The sequence below is a fragment of the Solanum tuberosum genome, unplaced genomic scaffold (assembly GCF_000226075.1).
Source record: "Solanum tuberosum cultivar DM 1-3 516 R44 unplaced genomic scaffold, SolTub_3.0 scf00328, whole genome shotgun sequence".
NCBI lineage: Eukaryota > Viridiplantae > Streptophyta > Magnoliopsida > Solanales > Solanaceae > Solanum > Solanum tuberosum.
In genome coordinates this window covers 116,982-128,839 of record NW_006239252.1, presented here as the reverse complement: position 1 = coordinate 128,839, position 11,858 = coordinate 116,982, and the positions used below count along the sequence as shown (strand labels likewise).

The 11,858-nt window shown below is 27.6% G+C and overlaps 1 pseudogene; it reads left to right on the top strand.

Moving 5' to 3' along the window:
* The first annotated feature begins 9,384 nt into the window (after window positions 1-9,384).
* LOC102594390 (uncharacterized) lies at window positions 9,385-11,856 on the top strand (annotated as a pseudogene).
* Window positions 11,857-11,858: the final 2 nt, after the last annotated feature.

The window sequence follows — 11,858 nt, the reverse complement described above, 5'->3', positions numbered from 1 at the left end:
AATTAAAAAAAGAAAGAAAAAAAATTGAGGTATATATGAGCCATTTTCGTAATGATAAGGGTATATGTGAGTCACTTTTATAACAAGAGGTATATGAGCTCTAAATAACAAAATTGAGGGGTATATGAACCTTTTCCCTTTTTATAAAAACAAGCTTTTGAAATCAGTAAAAAATAATTTTGGTTTCGAACCTTAAAAGTTTTTATCTTTAATAGAAATTACATTGAATTGTTTGTGTGTATACTCCTTTACGTTTTGAATCTTTATAATGAAAATTCTAATTTCGTTACTATTTATTACTACAAGTTAACAAACTCTGATTGGATTGGGAGATTAATAGTATATGCGTGGTTGATTATGTTTCTATCTATTGCAACCAAATTATCAAATTAGTCGCTTTACTATTCATAAAATAATATTTTTACGTTTAAATGGAAATTACAAAAGATGTTGCTGTGGTATGCTACGAATTTTTTTCGATATATTTAAAATAACTATGTATGCAGGAAAAATAAATATGAACAAAGGACAAAATAATAAAATTGATCAATTTATTAATACTTTCTTAATAACCGTATAAAATAAAAAATACCCATCTAATATAAGACTAAAGAGTATTAATTGAACCAATATCGAAAACCGATCCAAAAACAAAAAAAAAAGACCTTTCTTTATGTTACTTGGAACCAAAGTAATCAAATGATTATATATACGTTTGTTTATCTTTCTTTAGCATTTACCAAGGGAACATTGATTGATGATTGAACATTATATTATCTAATTGACTTCTTAAGCTGTGTTTTAATTGGAAAATATCTTGTTAAACCCCACTTCAATGTTGACTAAGTAAAATCTTTTTTATTTAGTTTTACAACCTAACTGGTTCATTAAAATTGAAAATTGTCTATTTGCACTCAAATCACATCAGATTAATAGATAAAAATAATTTGTGTTTCATATTCCTGTCCTTAATTATTTGTCCTTTTTTTCTTTTTTAGTTGTCCCTAATTACTTGTCCATTTTGACAAATCAAGAAAGGACAATTTTTTTTACCTATTATACCCTCAATTAATTACTTTGAAAAATGTAGAACTTCTTGAAACTCTTAAGTAGTTAATTCATCTACTTTATAATTAATAGAGATAAAATAGTAAACTCACTATGTCAATAATTATTTTCTTAATAGATGTGTCAATTCAAAAGTGAACAAATAATTAGGAACGGAGTATATAATATATCTTATCATATCATCATCATACTATATTAAAACGGAAGCATTGTAAATCAAAAGTTAAATCACAAATTTACCTTCAAAGGTTGAGATGACAGTTTTCCCCTTCAACTATTAGTATATAACTAGTGAACTTAGCCGCGCTTCGCGCGATCATAAATAGCTCGTTAATTAAATTCGCCAAATAACTAATTTTTAGAATAGTTGACTACTACAAATATTCTAAAGATTCTTTGTAGTGTTTAATCCAAATATATCAAATTTTAAGTCTTAATTAAGTTTATTATTAGTACTTAAATTTTATACCTTTTGTAATTTTAAATCGCTTGAGAACTTTCGATCTTATGAAAAAAATTTTACCTAAAATTATTCTCCTTATTTTAATAAGAAAAGTAAGTTTAAGGGAAAAGAGTCTGAAAAATACTTCAACTTTGGTCGAATTTTGGTTGTTACGATACCAAACTTTATGGAGGACCTTTTACCCCCCTGCACTATTTAATACGTGTATTTTAAAGATATATATGTGCCCACGTGGATACGTTACTATTTATAATATTGCAATATTTATGATGTCCACATGGACACATATATACCTTTAAAATACACTATTATATAGTGCAGGGGTAAAAGGTCCTTTCCAAAGTTCGGTATTGTTACAACAATTTTGATCAAATTTCGAATATATTTTAGACCTTTTTCACTAAGTTTAATTTAATAAGTTGAACTCTTTATGGATATGTTTGTCTACACATAATTTTTTTATTCTGAAATATACATAAGCTTAATTTAAATATATTTAATAAATATTTTTGTACGGAAAATGGTGTTTTTTTTTATTTCTATTTTTTGTTCCTTTAAACAAAGATTTTTATTTTTATGATATCAACTATATATATATATATATTCGAAAGTTATTGTTCTTTTGTTTAGTAATAATTAATTTTTTTTTCATCTTTCACTAATTTTAGCTTATGAAATATTTGTAAATCATTTTCTATCTTGACTAATTTTACTACAATTATAATATACTACCTATTATTTATATAAAAATGAATAGATTGAATGATACATAGTTTCAATTACGCAAAGAATATAAAGTATTCAAATAAATTAAACTCAAACTATTTATATGTATTAACTAAAAATACTCCTTTAAATTTATCTGTATTTTAGTTAATATTTCTAAATTATTCTAAAAAGTAAACATAAACAAAAATTATGGAATTTCCTAATTCTCAAAATTGTTTCATTATTCACAATTTTTTCATTAGAACAAAAGAATTAACTTTTGTGAAGAAAAAAAATATATACAATGTTGAAACAATAAAAAAAATCTTGAAGGATAATGAACAAAAAGATTCAAGCCTTCACAGTTAAAAATAATTTACCTGAAATTTCAAAAATATTATTTAGTGTAAGAATAAATTAAAATTAAATAAATAAATAAATGAATCTTTATTGGAGTACCAAAGAAAATTAGAATAAATTAAAATAAAACAAATAAATAAAAGAATCTTTGTAGGAATACTTAAGAAAATTATCCTAGCCTCTAATATTTAATTTGTACACAGTGTCAATATTCACTACACCATTGAAGATTAATGGACAAAAACAATAATGTAGGGGTTCCTTTTCCTAGTGGGTTCATCAAACTTAAACTTAAATCCTCAAATATTGTCATATGGTCATCTTATCTTTCACTATAAACAATAAAGATTATTTACAAAAAAAATATATGCATAGAATAATAAGTACAGTAAAATCACCAATAATGAGGAAAAAAGCAACAAAACAAAAAAATAAAATAAAAAGGAATACTGCAAATAAAAGAGATCAAACAAGCTAAAATGAAAAGAGTAACATGAGTGAAATATTGTACTCACCAAGATTGAATTTGAATTACCAAAATTGTCATATACTCATCTTATCTTCTAGTAAACAATAGAAATTAGTCACAAATAATCTATATATTATAAAATTAGACACAATCAAAGTGATGCAATTTGGTAACATAAATTAGATATTGTTCTTGTCAAGATTGAATTTTGAATTTCCAAAATTGTCATATGCTCATCTTATAAACAATAGAAGTTAGTCACAAATAATCTATAATTCTATATATTATAAAATTAAACATAACCAAAGTGATGTACTTTAGTATAAATATAATGAAGAAAGGAAAAGAGAAGAAGAAATTCTTACATTGGTGAAGATGACATGCTCTAGTATTTGTAGTAATCAATAAACTTTTAACTATTGAATAATATAAATTAAAAGAGTAATGTAGTAATCAATACAATTGTAACTTATATTGGTAATTAGTGTCTTAATTGTAATTTAGTAATACTTTTAAGAAGGAATAGAGAAAGGTTTTAGGAAAAAGTGATTAATGGTGTTAAATGGTGAACAAAAGAAATAAAATTATCTTTAATTTCTACAAAATATTTAGGCAAGAAAATAAGGAAAAAGACGCAAAATCTAGTGAGAAAAAAAGAGAGGATGAGTTGAAAACGTAAAAAGGAGTAATGGTAAGAAATTAAGCAAGGAGAAGACATGGTGACCTTTGCAATTCTTCAATAATATATAGAATAATTAACAATTAATGTAATAGCTTATTATAGACAATAAAGTAATATGGTCATTAAAAAATTAATGGAACTTCATAAATAAGATGGAATATGGTTAATATTTTGATTAAAAAATAAGATAAAATATATAAAAAAAAAAGAGAAAAAAAATAGCAATGGAGGCCTTAGAGAGGTGCCACATCACCTTTTCTACATTTGGCTTTATATTATATATAGATTCTTAGATTTTTTTTTTGTTAAATAGGTAGTTATATACATGTATTTATGATTTCACATTTAAACTTGAAAATCTAACATTGGGAACCAAATGGACTCCTTAATTTCTGTTTGCCCTATGCAACAATTGTCCACAATTGACTTGACATACCCTTTAAGAAATAATAAATAATAGGTAATATTACTATATTATTCTTTGACTTTATTAAATTTAATGTTTTAAAAAATGTGTTAGATGATAAATAATATTTAATAGCAAGAATAAAATAGATACAAAAGATAAATTATCTCTTGATTTTTTAAATTGAATAAGTATGTTTGACAACTATTTTCAGTATAGTGGACAACTATTGTTGGACGAAGAGAGTAATAATTATTATAGTCAAAATTCAAATCTTTTTGAGTAATGACTTAGAGAATAAACAAAAGGGTAATAGAGGAAAATATGATTCAAATTTGTCCTTGATTAATTTTCTTAATATATGTGCATTACCTTAAAAATTCAGTTAATATGAAATAGAGGGACTGAGGGAGTATAATTTTTAGATTTTGATAATAAAGAAAAGTCCCTTTGCAGAAGAACAAGAATAAAAACTTACTCCCTTTGTCCCTCCCTATTTACTTGACACACCTATTAAGAAAATAATAACTGACATAGTGAGTTTACCATTTTATCCCTATTAATTAATAGAATTTCAAAAATCAATTTACTCATTAAAGAGGTTCTACATTTTAAAAAAATATTAACTCTCTAAATAAATTGAGGATATAATAGGTAAAATATATTGTCTTTTTTGATTTGTCAAAATTGACTAGTATAATAGGATAAAAATTTATTGCTTTCTCTCTGTATTCATGACTATCGGTGTACAATTTTGTCAAAAGAAGATGTATTAAATTTTCAAGGATATACCATCCAACATAAAATATTACGCTACTTATCCTAAATTCTTAATACATAATATTATATAACACTATATTTGCGGAAATTCATACTATATTGCTAGATTATATATGAATTCTCGACATAATCTTTGATTTTTGCTTCATACCGGACACACACACACACACACACACACACACACACACATATATATATATATATATATATATATATATATATTATACTAAAAGTGGGAAGCTCCTAATCTGAAAGTTGAATTATCATTTTATTCTTAATTTAAAAATTATTCATTTAATATTTTAGAATAAAAATATAGACACATTATCTTAAATAATAAATACATTCACATTCACTGACGTTTCCATGCTGCAGATTCACTATCTTTGCAAACTTTCAAACTTGAATCATTAAGGTGTCATAATTAATAATTAGTTTCTTCCACTACCCAAAATTAATATATTTGTATAGTACATAATATAATATATGGCATTTTTGTATTCAGATCAAATTGATGTAATTTATAATTTAGTGCAAGTAAGTTGAATATTAAATTTTCAATCGATTAGATGAAGGTAATAATTTTTCATAACTGTCATCTTTCACATTCCAATATTTATTTGATTGTCCTTTGAGTTGCTACTATTACAACAACACTTATGCATAGGTTATTTTCTCTTCTCCACAACAATCTACTCTTTTCGTTGTTTTATTTTGCTCATCTCCAACAAAAATGTTCAAGTAAATCTATTTTTTCCTTTTGAAAAGCTTATTTTCTGCCTATTACTACCATTAAGGTGTTTATATATATATGGGCTAGATTGAGATGTTTTATTATATGTTATCTAATTTTTATGTCTATTTTATTGTTAACCTGTTATTTTGTAGCCGAAAGAGGTCTCCATATAGTTGTAGTTGTCCTAGGCATGTGTTTCTTTTCTCATTACTTCTTGTAAGTATTCATGAACTGTTGTAAATGCATTTTCTTATGCAACACTCTCAACTACGATTAGATTACTTTAATTTTAATTTATCGCTATTTTTTAAAATTTGCATTGAACGTCTTATTGATGTTAAAACTGAGACATGATTATCGTATTATATTCCGTAACATAACTATATTTGCACAATATACATTCTTGTAATAGAGATTATTGGATTATATTTTATTAAAGTTATGTTTTTAGTAAATTATAAATGTATACCTAAGAGTTTTTGGCTAAAATCATCCCTGAAGTATGACTTAAACATAAAGTACATCCTTGTGTTATATAAGTGAATAAAAAACATCCTTGCACTATTCAAAAAGTTGCAAGATTCATTCTTCTGTTTATTTTTTTAAAAAAACTCACGCCACCAACAAAAAAAAATGTGTCAAGTCGAAGGAATATATGTACACATGGTTAAGCTAGTCAAGTTGGGAGATTTTTTTAATTTTTAGAAATTGAGGGCTTAAATCATATTCAGACAAAATATATTCAAATTCTAAATATTCTTTGTAAAAGGTGTAGCCAAATACAACTCCAACTTCAAAAATTTCAAATAAAGTAATTATTTTTTATTTTCATAACTAAACGCCTACGTAATTTCACTAAATTTCAAGAATTTATGTACACTGTATGAAATGTGAATTGCATCGTATATAACGTACATACATACTAAATATTTATTAAAGAAAAGCTCTAAATAGTTGAGCGTAATATTTTTAAACTGAATTTTTTTACATACTTATTTCTAACCATCGGAACCTACTGTATAAATATTTCAAGACTTATGTATTGTTGCAAGTCAATTTACTTGATGATGCAAAAACATAAAACTAATCAACACACAGAAATTAAATTCTGAGAATGAAAAGATTAATTTTCTATCCATATCTTTATTCTTTTTAGGTAACTTTGATCTTCTCGTCGTGGCAAAGACATGACCAAATTTAAAAATATATTTTCTATTGATTCAATCAGTTTCTTTATAAAAATATAGTGAGGGATGATTCATGTTATTTTTTTGAAAGTATAAGGATGTTTTTTGCACATTTAGATAATATAAGGATGTACATTAGATTTGAGTCATAGTTGAGGGATGATTTTAGCCAAAAACTCTATACCTCACACTATAATTTCATTCTATGATATAATTTTAATTTTTAAATTGTTAACAATATTATGTAACAATGAATAAGGTTATTTATTAGAAATGGAATGCGGAAGAACAAGAGCCAATTAGATTTTAAATAAGTACATGAATCAAGTTTTTCCCCCTTTTAATCTTAAATTAAAGAATGTGAAGAGTTGTAGCTAAATCAATATATACCACTTTCAAATACAAAATTGTTATCTTGAATTCTTCCACTAGCATTTCTACGCACCCCTATGGTAAAGTTCCTTCTTTTTCCATCTTCTATTGTTTGTTTGTAAATTTTTTATCATTTATACATTTTTTTAAAAAAATTAGAAAGGATTGTTTCAATTCTAATTCTTTATTTATGATTATTTCTCTTTCTTTCTTACTTATAAAAGTGGGAAGATCCTAACTTTAAAGTTGGATTACCATTATAATTGGCTGAATTATATTCCATGTATGTGGCAAGCATTTAGTGTAATCTATTAATTTTCTTGGACATTAATCTATTCATTGCTTTGTAGATGCTTCCATCTTACAACTGAAAATTAGTTAAAAAGTTGTAGACTTGGATAACGAAGAGTTGTAACATAGGTGAAGGGTAATGAAGAGTCAAATAGTATGTTAATTCTATAAATGTATCTCTTTCTTTTACCCAAATTTTCCAATGCTTTGATTTCTTCCACTGATTGATTTCTGATTATTCATACTTAAATTTTTTTATTGTAATTTGTAATTACATCTTTGTTGATCTCTTTTTATTATGTAAGTAGACATGTAAATCAAAATGCAAAAAAATAAATATTAATCGCATGTTTTTCGTTCATAATATTTGTTCCTACAATATCTTGTGAATTTTAATACTTGTTATCTATTCTCCGTATAATTTTGGGGTGTAACGTTGTGATTGTTCCCTCTCCTTTCAGTCGAGTGACTTCGTGCCTATCCTTACCGAGAAAAAGGAGTTTGACAGGTTGCTAAAACAAGATTGTGTCTGTGAGTGTGAGTTATATAACTTTTCACGAGTTGTTTCCTATATTTATGTTTGTAAATTCATATTGGCCACTTTTGGTAAACATTTGATAATTGCTTGATTATTCATCCTTTTTCCTTTTTCTATGAACGTATGGAGGAAAAATATTCTCTTCTTGTCCAGCTCTCATGTCTTGGCATTTTTATTTTTATACATTAGAGGATGATATCATCAGATTAATGCTTCAATATTTCTTTTATACATCTCTAGGCATTTTAAAAAAAAAAAAAAATTCTCTATAATTTCGTGCAACTCATGGCACACATATTCTAATTTTTTATATTTCTTTTTAAATTGTGTGCACCAATTAATATGGGATACACGTACGTTGCACGTGTTCAAAAACTAGTATTTTTTAAAATTAGCAAATGTGTATCCTACTTTAATTCAGAAAAAAATAAAAAATAAAAAATATTTCTTATTTTATTATAATTATTTTTTATTGTTATGTAAATAAAAATTAATGATGGATATATACTATGATCTTATATATATGACATATATCATCCGTCGAAAGTGATCATGAAATTATTCTATTTTAATTGATAAAAAGGAAAAAAAGACAAATATATCTCGAACTATCATAAATAGTATGTATCATAGAGGGTGGAGAACGATGCATATGAAATTGCAATACTGGAGAACAAACGCAATTTCCCACAGAATTGCAACAGCGGAGAACAATGCATAGATTAGAGGTTAAAAGCACACAGTAGAATAATCATCTCAAACTCTGGAGGCTGCTTTTTTGCGATTGTGGGAACATACATACGTAAAGTATAACGAAGAATATATACATATCATTTATAATAGTTCGGGAGATATATGTCCTTTTTTCTTTGATAAAATGAGATTAAGAAGAAAAATTTTTCCCTATATTTTTATTTGTTAAAGTGATTTTAAAAGAAAGAAAACAAGAATAGAGTTCTTAAAATATATTTTAATTAGGAAGAAGATGTGTTTAAATAGAAATGAAATAATATATTATCATTTTCGAAAAAAGACATTTTTGACCTATTTAGTAACTATATGGGTATTTCTGAACCAAAGTATTGACTGCAAGGATACTTTTGAACCAAAGTATTGACGGCAAAAACATTTTTAAATTAAACTATAAACAGAGGACATTCTATTCATTTCACATAATTTAAAATGCATTTTTGACCATTTTCTGAAAAATATATTCTAAAAGTGCTAAGGACCAAATAGGAACCCCACCTAGTGAGTTAGTGGGCTTATCTTATCACCTTTACAACTCTCAACTGGAAAAGAAAAAATTCTTATTACACCTTTAATTTTCCTTCATTTTTAGTTTGATGTAAATTGTTTCTCTTGAGAATGGAAAGAGGAAAAGAAAATGAAGGACAAACAAAAGGGGAAGATAACAAATCATTGGTATGCTGCATATAATATTTAATTATTTTTTTCATTCACTTAATTAATATATTCTTGTAAGTATGTTTGTTGCTTAATGTAACTTAGATGGTGAATATAATATTTATAAATTATAAGAATTGATGATTTAATCTTTGTTTATATAAGGTAAACTGATCTATACACTAAATCATCTGCTATAGTTGAATTTATCAAATTCATTTTAGGACACGCGAGTTAGATTGATCTTTTAAATGAAATGACATAAATCACAAAATTAGCAAGGTAAAATGAGTATAAGGGTGGTTGAAAACCCTGAGGTGTTAGGTTCAAAACATAGCGAGACAAAAAATACTAGTGATTCTTCCTATATGTCCTAGCCTTGGTGGCCAGAGTTGCCTGGTACCTGTTGCTGGTGGGAGGTATCTCGTGAAATTAGTCGAGTTGCGTGAAATTTAGCCTAAACACCACGGTCATAAAAAAAGATGAATATAAGGGCAAGAATATAATCAAACCTTGTATTAGATCCTGAGAATCGGGCCTTGGTGGCCTAAGTACAACATGTTCGGAATGGCTTAAGAACAAAGAAAGTAAGAGCTTTTGTTTAGAGAGATAGCGCGTAAACAATCAGAGAGCTTAGTGCACCAGGCTGTCATTTTTGTTTTAAGAATTGAGGTGTAACAGAACAAACATTTGGCTTCTCTATTAGGCTATTCTGGAGAAAGTCTTCTGCACTTGTGATAGTTGCCTGTTGTAATTTAAGACTGAAAATTAGAGTTAATAATCAAAACATACATAAACTATCACGTTTTCGCGAGTTTGATCACAACTCAACTATCAGACGTTTTCGTGAGTTTCACACCTCAATTATCAGTTGTTCCCATTTTGGATATGAACTATCAAGTTTTCATGAGTTTCACAGGTAACTATCAGGTGTTCCCTTTTTCTATCTAAACTATCACCATCTATGTATTAACATAATTTGAAACAACATTGGTGTTTTGGCAGGTGTCATCCGTTGTACTTCACGAGGACAATGTTAATCTTATAGATTTCATAGAGAGGTTAAGTAATGGGTGTGTTCTAACTTCTCTTGACATAGATCAAATTGAAGATTTGACATTGGAGCTGACGTTTGTGTCCGCATTTTGTCATCTTTATTACTCTTTCTTTTCGGAAGGTTGTAATGACGAAATGTCTTGCATATCAAATGATATTCATGATCTGGTTCAGTCACTTTTGCATCTACATGGAGAAGACATGCTCGTTAATATGAATTATCATGACCTCTTTGAGAATATCAAAAGTTATATTAGCTATGCTGAACCAAGTCGTGTAACCACGACCGAGGATCGTTTGGTTGAACTTTTGGATGCCATCCTCATGTATCTCCAATATCTACCCAAGTTGTGTTCTGAGTTTATTTTTACATCAATGACTCAATATGAGCTTCTTCAGAATGTATTTGGCAATTTAAGAGATTTCCATAGGTTGAAAGTAAATGGTTGCGTTGAGTATGAGACAATCGAATATGTCATACCCCATCTTCAACTTATGGCTCAGAGAGTTGTAAACTTCTGTTTTACTCTTTTGTATTGTCAACTTGACGAATTAGATGAATCAGATGTCTCTCGAGTTAACTCCAAGCTAGCTAATCTACTTGTGGAGGTTATTCCTGTTGAACTGGAGGTTTATGCACATATGTTGTACAAATTTGAAAGGTTCAAAGTCGGAAGAAGTTGGACGTTTCATCAATCAGCTTGTAGAAGCCTCTCCGGACATTCTTAGAGAATCTCTGATTCATCTACAAGAGCACATGGTTAATGCTGTTACTCCTAGCGCTTCTACGTGTAACATTCATGTCATGATAGAGTTCCTATTGATTATTCTTAGTGATGTGCTCAAGGACGTTATTCGTCATGACAAATTGTTTGTTCTCTTGGCACGTGTTAGAGAACATACCAAGGAGGTATTCATTCTTGTTCGCAACTTAGAAGAGAATATGAACGCAACAAGCGGTACAGGTCTAAACTTGCTGGAAAATATTGAACTCCTCAAGGAAGATCTCAAGAATGTTTTCTTGAAAGCCTGTGCAGACTCATCTCAGCTCCGCTTCCCCATGAGTGATGGACCACTCTTCATGACTCTTCTACTCACAAACTTAAATGACTTGGTCAATTCAAATGCTTCTTCAGTTGCTTTGATAAAAGAAGAAATTAAGCAGGTGAAAGAAGACCTGGAAACTATAAGATCGTTCTTCGGGTATGCTGAGCAAGAGTTGCATAGAGATCTTTGGACTCGTGTTCTAGATGTGGCATATGAGGCGGAACATGTCATTAACTCAATTCTTGCCCGATATCATGGTCTATTGCAGCTTATCTTCATACTTCCTGA